General features: G+C 46.8%; 1 protein-coding gene across 2 annotated transcripts in view; it reads left to right on the top strand.

Annotated features, from left to right (window-relative positions):
- The window catches only part of RBM6 (RNA binding motif protein 6), a 146542-nt gene that overhangs the window by 71386 nt on the left and 53582 nt on the right, over positions 1–21574 (top strand). The window lies entirely within an intron of this gene.

The following is a 21574-nucleotide window of genomic DNA, read 5'->3' as shown; positions in this document are numbered from 1 at the left end:
TCCAGGTGGGCGGGCGAGCAGGGTACTTCCCCAGGGTCTGCCCTGCTCCAACTTATCCTTGAGTACCTCCTTCACCTTAGAACTCAGGGTCTGGCACCTTCCTCCGTCAGGGGGCACCTGGCAGCTATGTCAGCATTGCATCCGCCGGTCCAGGGCTGCTCGGTTTTCTCCCATGCCATGACCGGGCATTTCCTCAAGGGGCTAGACCTGTCCTTTCGGTATGCTAGAACCCCCGTTCCTCAGTGGGATCTAAACTTGGTGTTATCCCGCCTCACGGGGGCCCTGTTTGAGCCCCTGGCCACGTGCTCCTGGTCTCACCTTTCATGGAAGGTAGCCTTCCTCGTGGCTATCACGTCAGCCTGACGGGTTTCGGAGCTCAGGGCCCTGACCTGCGACTCCCCCTACATGGTCTTTCACAAGGACAAGGTTCAGCTCCGCCCACACCCTGCGTTCCTCCCTAGGGTGGTCTCCGCTGTCCACATGAGCCAGGACATCTTCCTGCCTGTCCTTTGCCCCAAACCTCATGCCTCTTACGGGGAACGCCACCTCCATTCGCTCGATGTGCGCAGGGCACTGGCTTTTTATCTGGATCGGACTAAGCCATTCCGCAGGTCTTCGCAACTATTCGTTGCTTCAGCCAAGCGCATGAAGGGTCAACCGATCTCCACCCAGAGGCTTTCCTGGTGGATTACATCGTGCATCCACACATGCTATGACCCAGCAGGGGTTCCCTCACCACCTATCGTGAGGGTGCATTCAACAAGGGCTCAGGCCTCATCGGCTGCCTCTGTGGCCCATGTCCATATCCAGGACATCTGTAGAGCCGTTACCTGGTCCTCAGTTCACACATTCACCTCGCACTACGCGATTGTCTCCCACGCCAGGGATGACGCTGGTTTCGGTAGAGCTGTGCTTCAGCCAGGGAATCTGTGAACTCCTACCCACCTCCATCAGACATAGCTTGCAATCACCTACTGTGGAATACACATGAGCAAGCACTCGAAGAAGAAAGGACATTTACCTGTTCCGTAACTGGTGTTCTTCGAGATGTGTTGCTCATGTCTATTCCACATCCCGCCCTCCTTCCCCTCTGTCGGAGTTGGTCCGGCAAGAAGGAACTGAGGGTGGGGGGAGCGTGCAGCTCCCCTTGTACCGCGCCATGGAGGCGCCACTCCAGGGGTCACAGCAGCGCTCCCCCTACGGATACTGCTAAAGGAAAAACTTCCAGCACCAGTGCACGTGGTGAGCACGCACACCTACTGTGGAATAGACATGAGCGACACATCTCGAAGAATGCCAGTTACGGAACAGGTAACTGTCCTTTGCTTTTGTAGTGATCCAGTCCTTATTCAAGCCCAAATTAATGGTGTTAAATTTGCAAATTAATTTTATTTCTGCAGTTTTCCTTTGAAGTTTATTTCTGAAGTTTTTTTGTTCAAGCATGGCCACTTTTAAATCTGTTATAGAATGGTCCAAGAAGATTGAAGTGTTCTCCTACTGGCTTTTGTATGTTACCGTTCCTGATGTCCAATTTGTGTCCATTTATTCTTTTACATAGAGACTGTCCAGTGTGGCCAGTGTACAATGTACTGTGCCCAATTCTGGTATCTACAAGTGAAGAAGGATGTTGCTGAATTGGAGAGGGTTCAGAAGAAGAGCTACAAGAATGATTAAAGAATTAGAAAACCTATCTCATAGTCATAGAGTTTAAGGCCAGAAGGGACCACCAGATCTAGTCTGACCTCCTGTCTATCACAGACCTCTGTCACTACCCAGCACCTGCACACTAAATCCGACAACCAAAATTACAGCCCACAGGGGCTTGATATGGGCCACAGGGAGAAAATACGAGGCACTGAGGTCGCTAATGCCTGAGGCCCCCACAATAGCAGGGAAATCATTAAGTGATATTGTTGCAGAATCACAGGGTTTGGTCTATGCCCCCAGCCTATAACCAGTCTGCTGGGAGTGAAGCCTTCAGTGTGCCAAGACCCAAGGACCCACACAGTTCCACAGGGGCAGGCCCATGGTCTCCATGATTCTGAGACTGGGTCTTTGACACCAGCAATTCCTGTTTCGCTCCCTGCAATGAATCTTGCCATTCCAGTCTCCTGTGGGAGGCTTGTATCATGTCCATTCAGGATGCAATGCTCCCAGGGAGAATTTACAGGGACATGGGCAGCCTTTTCAAGAGAAGGTAAACATTTATTAGTCACCTGGCACACGCAATGTTATAGTTTTAAATTAGCAGAGAGACAGAAGTTAACCCATAATCCACCCTGGCCAAACCGGTTCTGTGATGAGCCAGCCAGGCTGTGATGGACTCCATCTCTGGCACCCTTTCTTGTTTTCTCCCGTCTGGGCTCCTGAATCCTTCCAAAAAGGCCCCTTTTTCCAGTCACCTGACATCTTGGGAACTTAGTTCCCAAGTCCCTCCTGCTGGGGTTTCCTGCTGTCAGGTGTTGATTGTTCAGACCTTGGGGCACCTCTGTGTCTTGCTGGCTCCTCTGTTGACGTGGGTCAGTTTGAGCCAGCTCTTTAATGAGCGTATTCATTCCCCCTAGTGTTAACCCTTTTGCACTCACTCAGTATCAGTGCAGTGTATGGATAGAAACTGAGGCATGCCTCTCAGCCCTCCTCTTCTCTGTCCAATCTACAGCCATAGCCATCCCTGATGCTTCAGAAGAAGGAGATAAACACCAGAATAAATTTGGGGGCGGGGAGGGGAATCCCTTCCTGGCCCCTGCACGTGGCGAGCTGAAACCCAGAAGCATGGGCGCTATACATAGTGATAAAGTCAGTTCTGAAAATTGAAGCTAGACAAATTCAGACTGGAAATAAGGTGTAAATATTTCACGGTGAGAGTAATTAACCATTGGAACAATTTACTGAGGGTTGTGGTAGCTTCTCCATCACTGGCCATTTTAAAATCACAATTGGGTGATTTTCTAAAAGGTCTGCTCTAGAAATTATTTTGGGGACGTTCTCTGGCCTTTGCTATGCAGGAGGGCAGACTAGATGATCACAGTGGTCCCTTTTGGTCTTGGAATCTAGGAATCAGCTCCGTAAAGAGACCATCTAGCAGCAGCATCTGCATATCACCCTCCTATCCAGGTCCATGCTGTATGTTCCCACCCTGCAGTGATAAGGTTCCTTATTCATGTCCCACTCCTCCCCTCAGTTCAGGAGACCTCTCCTTCTTGGGGCCACAGCGTAGTACTAGCAAAGTTGATGGGGCCCACTCTTTGAGCCCTTAGCAACCTGTTCCCTTTACCGCCTATCGATGAAGACCATCTCTTTAGTGATTATTACATGAGCAGCTCAAAGGGTAGAGGAGATTCAGGCCTTTATGGTGGGTGGTCCCCGCATTAGTCATAAGGACAGGGTCACTCTTTGGCCTCATCCCAAGTTTCTGCTCACAGTTGTTTCAGAATTCCATGTGAACCAGTTTATTCATCTCCCAGATTTCTCCAAACTCCCTCATTCCTTGAAGAAGGTTTACGTGGAGCTTAATCCACCTTTACAAGATCCATACTCTTTGGTAGAGGCTTCCAGATTCGATACCCACTTTGGTAGGCATGTCCTAAGTAGGACTCCTACTGCTCACTTCCAAGCTGGTCAGTGCTTGTTAGTCACCAAGAGTGGAATCTCTGTGGACAGTCTCTGAGAGAATGGTTTCTTATCCTACAGTAACTCTGGAACTTTTGGATGTGTTGTCTCCATGGATTCCACGACCCGTCCTCCTTCCCCGCTACTACCGAGTCCTACTCCTTTGGGATTCTGTATTGGCAGAACTGGGGGACGGTTGGGCCCATTCTGCTCTTAATCCCCCTCAGGTGAGAGGGTGCAAGCATATCTAGGGCACAGGCATAGCTCCAACAGAGTTGCTGGCAAAAAGAATCTGATCTTGCCTGCATGGGGTGCATGTGCACTAACAATGGAATCATAAGTGGAATCCATGTGGACAACACCTCTGGAAGAATCATTAACGTACTTACTGCAAGATAAGTAACAATTCTGTTTCATACCTTAACATGTTTGGTATAAAACAACTTATTTTAAATGTAACTTTAGCTCTCGGTTTTCTGGTTTTACCACTTTTGGTTTTGGGATAATTACAACATCCCTGTCATGTATCTTGCACTAAATTGCTGATATGTTCTCTCCAACTTCATCTTACTGTTGTTTTTCTCTGGGTGTTTTCTCCTTGGGCTTTTTAAATTAAAGTTCATACATGAACAATAAACATATTCAGAAAACGTCGTTACCATGTGATATTTCTAAGAGATGTATAGTATCAGCCTTAAATCATGTATCTGTCAGCAGAGGATAGAACCTGAAACCTTCTTCAAAGGAACTCTGCTTTCAAAATGGCCATTAATTCACTCCCAGTGGCAGTGAAGCCAAGCTGCCTTCCAGGAAGATGGCAGCCCTCTGCGCAGTTATCTTTGCTAAGTCTATCCTGTGGTCTCAGTCTCATTTGAGAACAGTAAGAGATGATGGAAGCTATTTTGAAAGAGGGCAATTTTACATGAACTTCTCTGAACTACAGCACTATTTTTCGGTCCCTGCTGGAGGAGAAATTTTCACTTATGAAGAATAATGGCAAAAAATGGCCATTAAACCTAAAAAAGTCTTTACATGTAGTCCCTGCACAAGATTTCAGTGCATTTCAACTATATGGAAGTTTGACAAGTCTGTGATATTCTATCGATCATTTGGGAGGGGAAAAAACTCTTGATGCAGTACTCTATTTCTTAAAGGACCCATTTTTAAATTTAACTGCTAAATCAATTAACCAATTCACATATAAATTATAAAATCCATTCTGTTCTCAGAGTGAATTCTGTAATTTTGGGGAAGATATGCTGTATTCTTCATGCATAACAGGTTGAATCTCTGATTTAAGTGCAAATCTTAACCAAACTTAACTACAGACCTGGAACTGGTACCTCAATGACCCATGTGTTACTTTACAATTGAAACTGGGCTTGTCTTCGCTACTGTGCTAAATTGGTGCTTCTGCCATTGATGCACCGGTGTCGATGTAGAGGGTCTGGTGAAGATGCGCTAAGTAGATGGGAGAGCACTTTCCTGTCGACATAGCACGGTGTGGACACCGCTTTAAGTCGATGTAAAGTACTTTGACTTAACTTATGTAACTTAACTGGTGTAACTTAGATAGACTTACAGCGTTAGTGTAGACAAGGAGTTGCAGAAGCGGCATTTTACCGTAGCTGTGGTCGAGGAAGCAGTTTCTTGGTTCAAATCTAACTCTAGATGTTAGTGATCAAAAGCTGTTGTCATCTGATGGCTGTTTAGCTTGAGTGAAATTGGTTGGTCACAGTTGTGTTATCAATGAATATTTGTCCTGTGCAATCTCACAGGAGAGACCAAGAAATAAAAGTCCATGAAGGCTGAACTTTCTTCTCACCCCGTAGAGTTGCTCCCTCCAGGTCAGGGTTTTAGTTACGTTGGTAGTGGTGCTGCAGGAAGGATGTTGTGGGAAAAGCTTGCTCTGCCTCTGAATGCACAGAAAACTTCAGTCTCAGAGCTATCAGACTGGCACTCAATTATACAAAAACATATTAACAAAAAAAAAAAAAAGATTTCATTCCTGTAGTCAGTTGCTTTCTGCTTTCCAGAACAATCACCTTTGGGCCATTCATTTTAAATCCAAAGGTTTTTTTTAAGTTTAATTCATTTTGACATTTAAAAAAAATTAGCGTCAAATAAAATACTTGTTGTTTAAGAAACCGTTCAGGGTTTCTCTGGCCCTGAATAACTTAAAAGTGGCTTTATTTGAAAAATGCCAACTGGCCATGTCCCTCATCCATATGCTGCGCTTCCTCTGATAAAACTTGGTTGAGAAAAAAATAAATTCCAAATGTCTGAAAACAGCTGATTGTGAATGCCTAGTGGAATATTTTCCTTACTGATGTGCGGGCGAAGACTCATCCTTGGAACTTCCTGCTCATGTTGGCCAGCAGCCCCTTCCTTTCATTCTCCATAATACCCTCCTCCCAGTTTATGTTTTTGAAGGTGCTAATGTTCTATTTCCCATGTGGAGAACTCCTGGTGGTGCACTGTGCTCACAGCATTTAACCTTTAAAATACTGCCAGATGGCTGGCTACTCAGGAGAGGGTGCAAGATGTGTGTGTTGCTGGGCCTTTTCCAGTATTGCCTGAAGGTGTGCTGCGTTGGTTGTGGTGAAGAGTGATTCTTTAACTACCCTGACCTTTAGCTGGCATTTGGAAGTAACCCAGCAGGTCTAGCCATCTCATTTTATGCTGTGGTGGCATTTAGAAGCCAGCTATGTTGGGACCCCATTGTGCTAGGTCAGGGGTGGGCAAACTTTTTGGCCCGAGGGCCACATCTGGGAAAAGAAATTGTATGGCGGGCCATGAATGCTCACAAAATTGGAGGTGGGAGGGCTCCGGGGTGGGGCCAGAAATGAGGAGTTCAGGGTGTGGGAGGGAGCTCCGGGCTGGGGTGGGGAGCGGGGGGGTGGGTGAGGGCTCTGGTGTAGGGCTGGGGATGAAGGGTTTGGGGTGCAGGAGGGTGCTTCAGGCTGGGATCGAGGGGTTTGGAGGATAGGAGGGGGATCAGGACTGTGGCAGGGGGTTGGGGCATGGGGAAGAGGCTCAGGGGTGCAGGTTCCAGGCAGTGCTTACCTCAAGTGGCTCCCGGAAGCAGAAGCATGTCCCTTTTCCAGCTCCTACATGGAGGCGCGGCCGGGCAGCTCTCCACGCTGCCCCGTCCGCAGGCACTGCCCCTGCAGCTCCCATTGGAGCGCTGGAGGGGGCCATTGGAGCACATAGGGGGACATGCCGTTGCTTCCGGGAGCTGCGTGGAGCAGCCCCCGACCCTGCTCCCCTGCTGGAGGGGGGCAAACCCAGCCCCCACTCCCCAGCGGGAGCTCGAGGGCTGGCCTAAAATGGCTGGCGGGCTGGATCCGGCCCAGGGGCCATACTTTGCCCACCCCTGTGCTAGGTACTGTACATGGATGACAATCCAAAGCGCCCACCCTCTATAATAGGCGGATGAGATGAGCACATGGGGTGCAGTAGTGGGTAGAGGAGGGTTACAAAAATTAAAGGATGGGCACAATTCTTAGCCAATCAGGAGCAGTGATCTCAACTCACCACCTGCCTCATCCTCATCAGACTGCTGTTTTTTATGAAATTTTCTCTGTCTTAAGTGAGAGGTGAGTTTTGAGGAGTGACTTGGAGGAGGAGACTTTCAAATGCACTCCTCCCCTGACTGCCCCTCTCACTGTCCAGCTGGCATCTGTTCTGTGGAATATACTGCACTAAATTCAAGGCAGGCTGAATGGAATGAATGTACAATCTAAGGGCCACATGCTCCAATAAACGCAAATCCATGTATGCTTGGTCTTCAGACTGGATGTTCACAGTAACAAGCCGAGTTGTCTGAGACGCTCATGGGAAGAAAGGAGCTCTCTCACCTGACTTTCATCCATCTCAAAACCTTCCAGCCTGACTTTTTTTCCCGACTTGGTATTTCTTTATTTACTGTCACGTGGGTATTTAGTGCCCAAGGTATTCATGATGCTTTACATAATGAGTAGAGAGACGACCCCTGCCCCCAGAGAGCTTGCGATCCACACTGATTGCAAGCAACCGCAACACTAGGGAAAGTAACAGGTAAGGCAAAGGGAGAAATACACAGAATGAGGCATTGTTCTACACAGTAAGGGTGGTTTAAGGGGATACAGTCACTTGGTGTTAGTCATTATTTCTGTATTATTCTGACATGTAATTACATTTTAGTTATTGTTTGAAGGGATTAATTAGGATGATTGAGGGGTTATAGGAGAAGAGCTTTTTTGAGGGATTTGGAGGAGAAGGAGGATATGTCTGCACTGAAATTAAACAGACACAGCTGTCCCATGTCAGGGCTTGGGCTACAGGGCTGTAAAACTGGTGTAGATGTTCAGGCTTGGTCTTGGTCTTTGTCTGAGCCCAGGTTTTGGGACCCTCCCCTGTCGCAGGGGAGCCTGAGTCCAGAATACAGAAAGATTTATAAATGACAACCACCTTACATGGCTCCATGTCTAGTTGGCAGCCGGTATCATGTGGAGTGCCCCAAGGGTCGGTCCTGGCGCCGGTTTTGTTCAATATCTTCATAAATGATCTGGAGGATGGTGTGGATTGCACTCTCAGAAAATTTGCGGATGATACTAAACTGGGAGGAGTGGTAGATACGCTGGAGGGGAGGGATAGGATACAGAAGGACCTAGACAAATTGGAGGATTGGGCCAAAAGAAATCTGATGAGGTTCAATAAGGATAAGTGCAGGGTCCTGCACTTAGGACGGAAGAACCCAATGCACAGCTACAGACTAGGGACCGAATGGCTAGGCAGCAGTTCTGCGGAAAAGGACCTAGGGGTGACAGTGGACGAGAAGCTGGATATGAGTCAGCAGTGTGCCCTTGTTGCCAAGAAGGCCAATGGCATTTTGGGATGTATAAGTAGGGGCATAGCGAGCAGATTGAGGGACGTGATCGTTCCCCTCTATTCGACATTGGTGAGGCCTCATCTGGAGTACTGTGTCCAGTTTTGGGCCCCACACTACAAGAAGGATGTGGATAAATTGGAAAGAGTCCAGCGAAGGGCAACAAAAATGATTAGGGGTCTGGAACACATGACTTCTGAGGAGAGGCTGAGGGAACTGGGGATGTTTAGTCTTCAGAAGAGAAGAATGAGGGGGGATTTGATAGCTGCTTTCAACTACCTGAGAGGTGGTTCCAAAGAGGATGGTTCTAGACTATTCTCAGTGGTGGAAGAGGACAGGTGAAGGAGCAATGGTCTCAAGTTGCAGTGGGGGAGGTTTAGGTTGGATATTAGGAAAAACTTTTTCACTAAGAGGGTGGTGAAACACTGGAATGCGTTGCCTAGGGAGGTGGTGGAATCTCCTTCCTTAGAAGTTTTTAAGGTCAGGCTTGACAAAGCTCTGGCTGGGATGATTTAATTGGGGATTGGTCCTGCTTTTGAGCAGGGGGTTGGACTAGATGACCTCCTGAGGTCCCTTCCAACCCTGATATTCTATTATTCTACATCTTGAATCACACCAGAGCAGAGCCCCAAGCGTTGCACTCATGTACCTGCCAGGACCCACATTCTGTATCAATTAAAGGTCCAGAGTTGTCTTCAAGGGTAGCCTTAAGTAGTCTAGCAGTGACAGATACGGGTTAATATGGTAAAGTTCACATTGAAGAATGTTTGCAAACTCTGGGCCAACAAAAGAGATATTTCAAACTATCCCTGCCACCTGAGAGGCATAAGTCATGATGGTCCTGGGCTCAAAGGCACCACTGCCAGTCACAACTCCGGCACCGGGGGAATGAGCAGCAGAACCATTGTCAGCATAAGAATGGCCATACTGGGTCAAACAAAAGGTCCATCTAGCCCAGTATCCTGTCTACCGACAGTGGCCAGTGCCAGTTGCCCCAGAGGGAGTGAACCTAACAGGTAATGATCTAGTGATCTCTCTCTCTCCTGCCATCCATCTCCACCCTCTGACAAACAGAGGCTAGGGACACCATTCCTTTCCCACCCTGGCTAATAACCATTAATGGACTTAACCTCCATGAATTTATCCAGTTCTCTTTTACACCCTGTTATAGTCCTAGCCTTCAAAACCTCCTCAGGCAAGGAGTTCCTCAGGCAAGAAGTTCCACAGGTTGACTATGTGCTGTGTGAAGAACTTTCTTTTATTTGTTTTAACCCCTGCTGCCCATTAATTTCATTTGGTGGCCCCTAGTTCTTACATTTTGGGAACAAGTAAATAATTTGTCCTTATTCACTTTCTCCACACCACTCATGATTTTATATACCTCTATCATATCCCCTCTTAGTCTCCTCTTTTCCAAGCTGAAAAGTCCTAGCCTCTTTATTCTCTCCTCATATGGGACCCGTTCCAAACCCCTAATCATTTTAGTGTCCCTTTTCTGAGCCTTTTTTAATGCCAGTATATCTTTTTTGAGATGAGGGGACCACATCTGTACGCAGTATTCAAGATGTGGACGTATCATGGATTTATATAAGGGCAATTAGATATTCTCCGTCTTATTCTCTATCCCTTTTCTAATGATTCCTAACATCCCGTTTGCTTTTTTGACTGCTGCTGCACGCTGCATGGACGTCTTCAGAGAACTATCCACCGAAGGACCTTTTGGTACCAACAACAATCCCAGCATCTACAAAACCATACCCATGGACACCCTCTATGGCGAAGATATACCTGTCATCAGTGAGGCATACCTCCTTGCTGGTGTCGATCTGTCTGTCATATGGTCCCTATGTGGCACCACTGGAAGACCAGAGGGCTTCTTTGGAACTCAGCCACCACAGGACTGGCAGTGGCCCAACCTGCAGTCTGTCAGCCACCAGTACCCATACAGGATGCCACCTCGCCTTTCTGAGGCACACTTTCCCAAGCCTCAAAGAGCCGCTTGACTCCCCTTTGAGAAAGAGAAGATGTCCTTCTCCTACAGTCTCATTGGCAAGACCACAGACACTAGAATACTGGGAGGCACAAACCCATCAGCCCCAGAGTCACCCCCTAAAGAGCTCCCCTCATCACCTGACGAGGCAGTCACCACAGCATAGATGCCATTGCTTGATAACTTCAGGGCATTTCAAGAGCTTTAATTATGAATCAATGGCAATTGAGATTTCAATGTATTTGAGAATTCTCGCAAACAATTTGATACTCTATTGGCCGCAGCCGCACCCAAATTACCACCTCTATAAATGAGGGATTGCTAGGCCCAGCCAGATGTGTATGGCAAATGCCAGCCACAGTATCATCAACAGTGAAACATTTTTAAAAAGGTAGCTGGTGCCACCGTCCAGGTTCGAATACTTTTACTCACACCCCAGCCCTGAATCTCTTGCAGTCTCCACCATCCAAGAGAGATCATACTCTGCAAAGAATATACCCAAAGGTAAAAATCCCAAGTGATTGGACCTGTTTGGGAGAATGTCCTACTCTTCAGCATCGGTCCAGCTACAAATGGCCAATAGCCAAGCCCCCCAAGCCAAATATGACCTTCCAATGTGGGGCAGAGTGAGGCAGTATGACGTTCCAACATGGGGCAGTTCATCAGCAAGCTTCCCCACAAGGCTAGAGAGGAGCTTAAGGATGTTGTAAAAGAGGGACAACTAGTCACAGGCATCCCTGCAAGCTGCAATGGATGCAGCTGACACTCTGGCTAGGTCTGTGGCCACCGTGGTGACCATGAGTAGGGCATCCTGGTTCCAGGCTTTTTGCATTCCCCACAAAGTGTAAACCATAATTGAGGATTTGCCATTTGAAGGGTCAGAGATTTTTAGTGAGAAAATGAAAAGTGCATGACATTTAATAAAAGATTCCAAGGCAGCCCTATGGGAAACGTAAATGTATACATGTAGGAACATACTTACACAGTGGGGGACTCTATCCTGGGAAGCGGTGACTCTGAAAAAGATGTGGGGATAATCAGCTGAATGTGAGCTCCCACTGCGACGCTGTGGCCAAAATGGTTTATGTGATCTTGGGGTACATAAACAGGGGAATCTCGAGTAGAACCAGAGAGATGATCTTACCTCTGTATTTGGCACTGGTGTGGCTACTGCTGAAATATTGTGTCCAGAATTCAAGAAGGACGTTGACAAATTGGAGAGGGTTCAGAGAAGAGCCAGGAGAATTATTAAAGGATTAGAAAACCTGACTTATAGTGATAGAATCAAGAAACTCAGTCTATTTAGCTTAACAAAGAGAAGGTTTATGGGTGACTTGATCTCGGTCTATAAGTACCTGCATGGGGAACAGATATTTGATAATTAGCTCTTCAATTTATCAGAAAAAGGTCTAACATGATCTAATGGCTGGAAGATGAAGCTAGACCAATTCAAACGGGAAATAAGGTGCAAATTTTTAACAGGGTAATTAACCGTATGGTGGATTCTCCTTCACTGGCCATTTTAAAATTGAGATTGGCTGTTTTTCTAAAAGATCTGCTCTAGGAATTATTTTGGGAAAGTTCTCTGGCCTGTGTTATAGAGGTCAGACAATTACCCGTTTTGGTCTCGGAATCTCTGAGCCCCTGGGAATCTACTCACCTCTGGCATACTGCAAGAGCAGCAGAGCCAAAAGATGCCTTCATACCACAGGCAGGTGACTATCAGTGGAAGAAGTGGCTGACGTCAATCCTTGTCGCCCACAGGCACGCACAGTGCTCTGTCCACGTGGCAGTAAATTTTGACAGCTCTAAGATGATTCAAGTGAGTACTTGTGGAAGCTGCTGTGCCTCATTCCACCAGTCATGGTCAGATATCACCATCAACAAATGGGTGCTGAGGTAATCGCCTGCAGCCATTCCATCCAGTTGCTATCCCTAACCACCCATCTTCCCCATTCCTCCTGAGGGGCCCATCTCATGAAAGCCTTTTACAAACAGAAGTGGGCTCATTGCTCCAACTAGGAGCCCTGGAGGGGGCTCTTCAGGAACACAGGGGAAGGAGCTTCTTCTGGTATTTCCTCATTCTGAAGAAGAAATGGGGAGGGGTCTTTAACCTATCCTAGACCAGAAGAGACTCAACAAATGCATTCACTGCTTCATATTCAGGATGGTAATATTTGCCTCCATAATCCCATCTCTGCAGGCCCAAGATTGGTTCATGGCTCTCAACTTGCCGGACATGTACTTCTATGTTGCTATCCCCCCAGCTCACAGAAAATACCTACGAGTCACGGTGGGGAAGAATCATTACCGATACAAGGTTATGCCCTTCAGACTCTGCATGGGACTGAGAGTGTTCCCCAAAGTCAAAGAATCATAGAATATCAGGGTTGGAAGGGACGTCAGGAGGTCATCTAGTCCAACCCACTGCTCAAGCCGGACCAATCCCCAACTAAATCATCCCCGCCAGGGCTTTGTCAAGCCTGACCTTAAAAACCTCTAAGGAAGGAGAATCCACCACCTCCCTTGGTAATGCATTCCAGTGTTTCACCACCCTCCTAGTGAACAAGTTTTTCCTAATATCCAACCTAAACCTCCCCCACTGCAACTTGAGACATTACTTCTTGTTCTGTCATCTGCTACCACTGAGAACAGTCTAGATCCATCCTCTTTGGAACCTCCTTTCAGGTAGTTGAAAGCAGCTATCAGATCCCCCCTCATTCTTCTCTTCTGCAGAGTAAATAATCCTAGTTCCCTCAGTCTCTCCTCATAAGTCATGTGCTCCAGCCCCCTAATCATTTTTGTTGCCCTCCACTGGACTCTTTCCAGTTTTTCCACATCCTTCTTGTAGTGTGGGGCCCAAAACTGGACACAGTACTCCAGATGAGGCCTCACCAATGCCAAATAGAGGGGTATGATCACGTCCCTCGATCTGCTGGCAATGCTCCTACTTATACAGCCCAAAATGCCTTTAGCCTTCTTGGCAACAAGGGCACACTGTTGACTCATATCCAGCTTCTCATCCACTGTAACCCCTAGGACTTTTACTGCAGAATGGCTGCCTAGGTGCTCAGTCCCTGGTCTGTAGCAGTGCAGTCCTAAGTGCAGGACTGTGCACTTGTCCTTGTTGAACCTCATCAGATTTCTTTTGGCCCAATCCTCTAATTTGTCTAGGTCCCTCTGTAGCCTATCCCTACCCTCCAGCGTATCTACCTCTCCTCCCAGTTTAGTGTCATCTGCAAACTTGCTGAGGGTGCAATCCACACCATCCTCCAAATCATTCATGAAGATATTGAACAAAACCAGCCCCAGGACCGACCTTTTGGGCACTCCGCTTGATACCAGCTGCCAACTAGACACGGAGCCATTGATCACTACCCATTGAGCCCGATGATCTAGACAGCTTTCTATCCACCTTATAGTCCATTCATCCAGCCCATACTACTTTAACTTGCTGGCAAGAATACTGTGGGAGACTGTATCAAAAGCTTTGCTCAAGTCAAGGAATAACACATCCACTGCTTTCCCCTCATCCACAGAGCCAGTTATCTTATCATAGAAGGCAGTTAGGTTAATCAGGAATAACTTGCCCTTGGTGAATCCATGCTGGCTGTTCCTGATCACTTTCTTCTCCTCTAAGTGCTTCAAAATTGATTCCTTGAGGTGTGCTCCATGATTTTTCCAGGGACTGAGTTGAGGCTGACTGGCCTATAGTTCCCCCGATCCGTCTTACCGGATCTTTTTAAAAGATGGTCACTATGTTAGCCTTTTTCCAGTCATCCGGGATGTCCCTCGATCGCCATGAGTTTTCAAAGATAATGGCCAATGGCTCTACAATCAAATCCGCCAACTCCTTTAGCACCATTGGATGCAGTGCATCTGGCCCCATGGACTTGTGCTTGTCCAGCTTTTCTAAATAGTCCTGAACCACTTCTTTCTCCACAGAGAGCTGGTCACCTCCTCCCCATGCTGTGCTGCCCAGTGCAGTAGTCTGGGAGCTGACCTTGTTCATGAGGACAGAGACAAAAAAAGCAATGAGTACATTAGCTTTTCCTACATCCTCTGTCACTAGGTTGCCTCCCCCATTCAGTAAGGGGCCCACACTTCCCCTGACCACCTTCTTGTTGCTAATATACCTGTAGAAATCCTTCTTGTTACTCTTAACATTCCTTGCTAATTGCAACTCCAAGTGTGATTTGGCCTTCCTGATTTCACTCCTGCATGCCTAAGCAATATCTTTATACTCTTCCCTGGTCATTTGTCCCAATCTTCCAATTCTTATAAGCTTCTTTTTTGTGTTTAAGATCAGCAAGGATTTCACTATTAAGCCAAGCTGGTCGCCTGCCATATTTACTATTCTTTCTACACATCGGGATGATTTGTTCCTGTAACCTCAATAAGGATTCTTTAAAATACAGCCAGCTCTCCTGGACTCCTTTCCCTCTCATGTTGTTCTCCCAGGGGATCCTGCCCATCAGTTCCCTGAGGGAGTCAAAGTCTGCTTTTCTGAAGTCCAGAGTCCGTATTCTGCTGCTCTCCTTCCTTCCTTTTGTCAGGATCCTGAACTTGACCATCTCATGGTCACTGCCTCCCAGGTTCCCATCCACTTTTGCTTCCCCTACTAATTCTTCCCTGTTTGTGAGCAGCAGATCAAGAAGAGCTCTGCCCCTAGTTGGTTTCTCCAGCACTTGCACCAGGAAATTGACCCCTACACTTTCCAAAAACTTCCTGGATTGTCTGTGCACCGCTGTATTGCTCTCCCAGCAGATATCGGGGTGATTGAAGTCCCCAATGAGAACCAGGGCCTCTGATCTAGTAACTTCTGTTAGTTGCCTGAAGAAAGCTGCTTCTACCTCATCCCCCTGGTCTGGTGGTCTATAGCAGACTCCCACCACAACATCACCCTTGTTGCTCACGCTTCTAAACTTAATCCAGAGACTCTCAAGTTTTTCTGCAGTTTCATACTGGAGCTCTGAACAGTCATACTGCTCTCTTACGTACAATGCAACTCCTCCCCGTTTTCTGCCCTGCCTGTCCTTCCTGAACAGTTTATATCCATCCATCCATGACAGTACTCCAGTCATGTGAGTTATCTCACCACGTCTCTGTTATTCCAATCAGATCATAATTCCTTGACTGTGCCAGAAAGTGCCTGGCAGTGGTAGCAGAACATCTAAGGAAATGGATACTTCATGTCTTCTCGAACCTGGAGGACTGGTTGATCAGGTGCAAGTCCAGAATGAGACCGAGGCAGCCCTAGAATGAGTGCTCTCCCTGTTCTCCTAATGAAGTATGAGAAATTGTGTCTCACACTTTCAGTTCATAGGAACTCGACTTGATTCTTGGTCAATGTGAGTTCATCTGCAGGGGGACAGTCAGGTCCCTTCAAGCTTTTACATGACACCGGTGAGACTGCCCATAAAGGTTTGCATGTGCCTACCACTCCAAGGACACGTGTCACCATGTACTTACATGCTGCTGCTTACCAAACTTCGCCTGTGGGCATTGCGACAGGCTATGTCTCACAGCTACTGGAATGTGCTTCCCAGTACAGGTAGACAGGCATGCGTTAGCTTGAGCAGAGCTAGTGCGCTAAACATAGAGCTTTGGTGGCACTGGCGGTGGCTCAGGCTTGCTGCCTGAATACAAACCTGCCCAATCCTCTGGGTACATATTCGTATACAGCTGCTGTGTAGATGTGCCCTAAATGCAAGGCTTGTGTGGTCCCCAGGCAAGCTGAAATTGCATATAAACCTCCTAGAGCTGAGGGCCATGAAGCTAGCCTGTAAAGCATTCTTGCCTGTTCCATAAAACTCTGTAGTGCAGATCATGATGGACAATATGTTGATGATGCACTATATCAACAAACAAGGAGGCGCGTGCTCGTCCCCACTTTGCCTGGAAGCAATTGATTTCTGGGAATGGTGTCACCAACACACTAACCCTATTGGCCCTGCATCTTCAAGGGGTCAACAATGACCTTGCAGACTGCTTGAGCAGGAACATGGTAACCAACCTTGAATGGCCACTGCAGAAATTCATCCTGGATCTGATATTCTAGAAGTGAGGGGACCTAACCATAGACCTGTACAGTGCAGCGGAAAATGCCAGATGCGAAGCCTTTTGCTCCAGGGGTATCATGAGCATAAGATGTCTGCCAGACACGTTTTTTCCCTTCAGTATTCTCAAGGTCTCCTCTGTCTTCCCACAGATTCCCCCTGATGCTAGGGTGGCCACTGATACATCCCCAGAATACAGGACATCCCCCACCCTGGCCCCACCACCATGACCACAAATGCAGAAATGTTAGCTAATAAAACCAGATGGGTTTTCTAGGAGCTAGCTTGGATACTTTACTGTGAAGGCTGCCTTGAGAGAAGTCATATCTGCTGTGCAGATACTTCTTTGCTCTTTCATAAAAGATCATAGAGTCCTTTTTACACCTTCCAATGGTATCTTGAGTAAGTTCCTTGAGCTTAGCATTCATTGTGTATACAAAGAACTTGTCCCTAATCCTTCTCTCTGATGTCACATTTAGAATCATAGAATCATAGAATATCAGGGTTGGAAGGGACCCCTGAAGGTCATCTAGTCCAACCCCCTGCTCGAAGCAGGACCAATTCCCAGTTAAATCATCCCAGCCAGGGCTTTGTCAAGCCTGACCTTAAAAACCTCTAAGGAAGGAGATTCTACCACCTCCCTAGGTAACGCATTCCAGTGTTTCACCACCCTCTTAGTGAAAAAGTTTTTCCTAATATCCAATCTAAACCTCCCCCACTGCAACTTGAGACCATTACTCCTCGTTCTGTCATCTGCTACCATTGAGAACAGTCTAGAGCCATCCTCTTTGGAACCCCCTTTCAGGTAGTTGAAAGCAGCTATCAAATCCCCCCTCATTCTTCTCTTCTGCAGGCTAAACAATCCCAGCTCCCTCAGCCTCTCCTCATAAGTCATGTGTTCTAGACCCCTAATCATTTTTGTTGCCCTTCGCTGGACTCTCTCCAATTTATCCACATCCTTCTTGTAGTGTGGGGCACAAAACTGGACACAGTACTCCAGATGAGGCCTCACCAATGTCGAATAGAGGGGAACGATCACGTCCCTCGATCTGCTCGCTATGCCCCTACTTATACATCCCAAAATGCCATTGGCCTTCTTGGCAACAAGGGCACACTGCTGACTCATATCCAGCTTCTCGTCCACTGTCACCCCTAGGTCCTTTTCCGCAGAACTGCTGCCTAGCCATTCGGTCCCTAGTCTGTAGCTGTGCATTGGGTTCTTCCGTCCTAAGTGCAGGACCCTGCACTTATCCTTATTGAACCTCATCAGATTTCTTTTGGCCCAATCCTCCAATTTTGTCTAGGTCCTTCTGTATCCTATCCCTCCCCTCCAGCGTATCTACCACTCCTCCCAGTTTAGTATCATCCGCAAATTTGCTGAGAGTGCAATCCACACCATCCTCCAGATCATTTATGAAGATATTGAACAAAACCGGCCCCAGGACCGACCCTTGGGGCACTCCACTTGATACCGGCTGCCAACTAGACATGGAGCCATTGATCACTACCCGTTGAGCCCGACAATCTAGCCAGCTTTCTACCCACCTTATAGTGCATTCATCCAGCCCATACTTCCTTAACTTGCTGACAAGAATACTGTGGGAGACCGTGTCAAAAGCTTTGCTAAAGTCAAGAAACAATACATCCACTGCTTTCCCTTCATCCACAGAACCAGTAATCTCATCATAAAAGGCGATTAGATTAGTCAGGCATGACCTTCCCTTGGTGAATCCATGCTGGCTGTTCCTGATCACCTTCCTCTCATGCAAGTGCTTCAGGATTGATTCTTTGAGGACCTGCTCCATGATTTTTCCAGGGACTGAGGTGAGGCTGACTGGCCTGTAGTTCCCAGGATCCTCCTTCTTCCCTTTTTTAAAGATTGGCACTACATTAGCCTTTTTCCAGTCATCCGGGACTTCCCCGGTTCGCCACGAGTTTTCAAAGATAATGGCCAATGGCTCTGCAATCACAGCCGCCAATTCCTTCAGCACTCTCGGATGCAACTCGTCCGGCCCCATGAACTTGTGCACATCCAGCTTTTCTAAATAGTCCCTAACCACCTCTATCTCCACAGAGGGCTGGCCATCTCTTCCCCATTTTGTGATGCCCAGCGCAGCAGTCTGGGAGCTGACCTTGTTAGTGAAAACAGAGGCAAAAAAAGCATTGAGTACATTAGCTTTTTCCACATCCTCTGTCACTAGGTTGCCTCCCTCATTCAGTAAGGGGCCCACACTTTCCTTGGCTTTCTTCTTGTTGCCAACTTACCTGAAGAAACTCTTCTTGTTACTCTTGACATCTCTCGCTAGCTGCAGCTCCAGGTGAGATTTGGCCCTCCTGATTTCATTCCTACATGCCCGAGCAATATTTTTATACTCTTCCCTGGTCATATGTCCAACCTTACACTTCTTGGAAGCTTCTTTTTTATGTTTAAGATCTGCTAGGATTTCACTATTAAGCCAAGCTGGTCGCCTGCCATATTTACTATTCTTTCGACTCATCGGGATGGTTTGTCCCTGTAACCTCAACAGGGATTCCTTGAAATACAGCCAGCTCTCCTGGACTCCTTTCCCCTTCAAGTTAGTCCCCCAGGGGATCCTGGCCATCCGTTCCCTGAGGGAGTCGAAGTCTGCTTTCCTGAAGTCCAGGGTCCGTATCCTGCTGCTTACCTTTCTTCCCTGTGTCAGGATCCTGAACTCAACCAACTCATGGTCACTGCCTCCCAGATTCCCATCCACTTTTGCTTCCCCCACTAATTCTACCCGGTTTGTGAGCAGCAGGTCAAGAAAAGCGCCCCCCCTAGTTGGCTCCTCTAGCACTTGCGCCAGGAAATTGTCCCCTACGCTTTCCAAAAACTTACTCTGTTAATGAGCTCATGCACTGAAAGAACACTAAAATATTTGGCTTCCAAGGTCTCAGTACAGTCTACAAATAGCTTCAGAGCCAGGCCCAGAAAGAGAGAATATTGCCATCATGTTGGCACGGAGAGTCAGCGAGATGCAGACCCTTATGGACCTGGATTGCTATACCTGTCCTTTCACATGGACAAGGCGGTGATGAGATCACACCCCAAGAAACCTCACTCTTCTTCAGTAGAAAAGAAAGTTCATGCACTGGATGGTTCCAGAGCTCTGCTCTACTACCTAGAGAGGAGGAAGCCCTTCTGGCTCTCCCCCATCTTTATGGCTACATTGGATGTATTGAAAGGCCAGGCAATCTCTTCTAAGAGACTCTCCAATGGATCACATTGTGCATTTCCACCTGTTACCAGCTGGCTGGTGAACCTCTCCCACTGCATGTCAAGCTGCACTCCACCAGAGCATAGGCAACCTCATCAGCCTGCTTAAGAAATGATCCGTTTTCAGAGATTTGCAAGGCAGCCGCATGGAGCAACCTGCTGCCTTTCATTAAACATCGTACACATGAGCTCAGGTGCCAAGCTCAGAAGAGCAGAACTTCAATCATTAGTTAATTAACATGAGTGATACTCCTCCCTCTCACTGTCTAGAAGAGGAGACTGGTTGCCATTCACCTACAGTTGGATCTACACTGACACATACTTGAAGAAAATAGGATTACTTAGCGTATGGTACCTGCTGTTCTTGGAGCTGGAGATACTAGAAGCTCTTTAAAGAAATTATTGAGAAAAATATTGGCACTGGGAAAAAGGTTTTTCCCCGAACAAAAAGATACAGCATGAGGCACATGAAAAGCACGTACAGTTTCAGCCTATGAAGTTTAAAGTGTGGCAGTGGTAAGCAACTGAGAATAATGGCTTATAAAAGAAAGCGAGAGGCAACTTTAAGCATAGGTGTGGTTTGTTCCTCTACTAGACACATTTTGTAATATGCACTGGCTCTCCTAGTCATTTATATGAATTGGCAAGGTTCCTTTCTAGGGGTAGGGACAATCCCTTTAGTTGCTGCAGGAATATTACAGTAAATACACTAAGATAGGAAGTGATATAATAACCATAATGGTGACCAAAGTTTTTGTATCTCCTGTTGCTTCCTCACCAGCAAAGATTTTTCTCTGTGATCTGTGACCATACCTGTAGGGTGACTGAGGTCTGATCCATTTGGTCCGTGTTCTGGCATGCTACAACTGTTTCTCTGTTGGGGTCCTTGCAATTGTGGGTGGGCTGTACATATGCTGACACTATTCTCTTTCTTATTGTTATGATTTAGGGTAACCTTACTATGCTGTACTTGTAATTTTTTCACCCATTTTTACCCTTTTAAATTTTTTCTAACAAACAGATAAATTCCTGGGAAATTTTAAACAAAACAGCATCCAAAAATGAAAGGTCTTGACTATATTTTATGGTGACAAAACACAACAAAGAAAAAAATTCACTGGTAGCCAAGGAAAATAATTCAAACTGGAGAAATATAAATTTATCTAGAAGCAGTAAGGATTCCAGAAGCAATGTTATACATCGGCTGCATTGGCTAGAAGTTCCAAAAACACCAGTTACAATAATCTATCCTTGGGAAGCTAAAAATATCAATGTTTCAATTGCCTTGTCAAGCAGAGGTAATAGTAAATGAGACATCAAAAGAATAAGCACCAGCCTTAGTGATGGAAACAAAATACTTCTCAAGAGAGAAGACAAAAGCAATGCAACTCCCAGGGTCTTGATGGTCAGACATGGTGAAATGTTATCCTCAGAGTACTTCATCAGAGAAAGCTCTGTAGAGGATCAGGCACCAGAAAATTCAGTTTTATTGGAGTTTAATTTGCAAGCTCTTTGCCACTAAAGCAAATCATGATGACAATGGGATGCTCAGCAGACTGACAGAACTCTGAAGTAAACAGCAACGTTATCAGCATAGTAAGGTTTCAGAGTAACAGCCGTGTTAGTCTGTATTCGCAAAAAGAAAAGGAGTACTTGTGGCACCTTAGAGACTAACCAATTTATTTGAGCATGAGCTTTCGTGAGCTACAGCTCACTTCATCGGATGCATACCGTGGAAACTGCAGCAGACTTGATATACACACAGAGCATATGAAACAATACCTCCTCCCACCCCACTGTCCTGCTGGTAA

Source organism: Caretta caretta, chromosome 7 (genome assembly GCF_965140235.1).
Source record: "Caretta caretta isolate rCarCar2 chromosome 7, rCarCar1.hap1, whole genome shotgun sequence".
NCBI classification, from domain to species: Eukaryota; Metazoa; Chordata; order Testudines; family Cheloniidae; genus Caretta; species Caretta caretta.
This window is presented reverse-complemented; position numbering and strand designations above follow the sequence as displayed.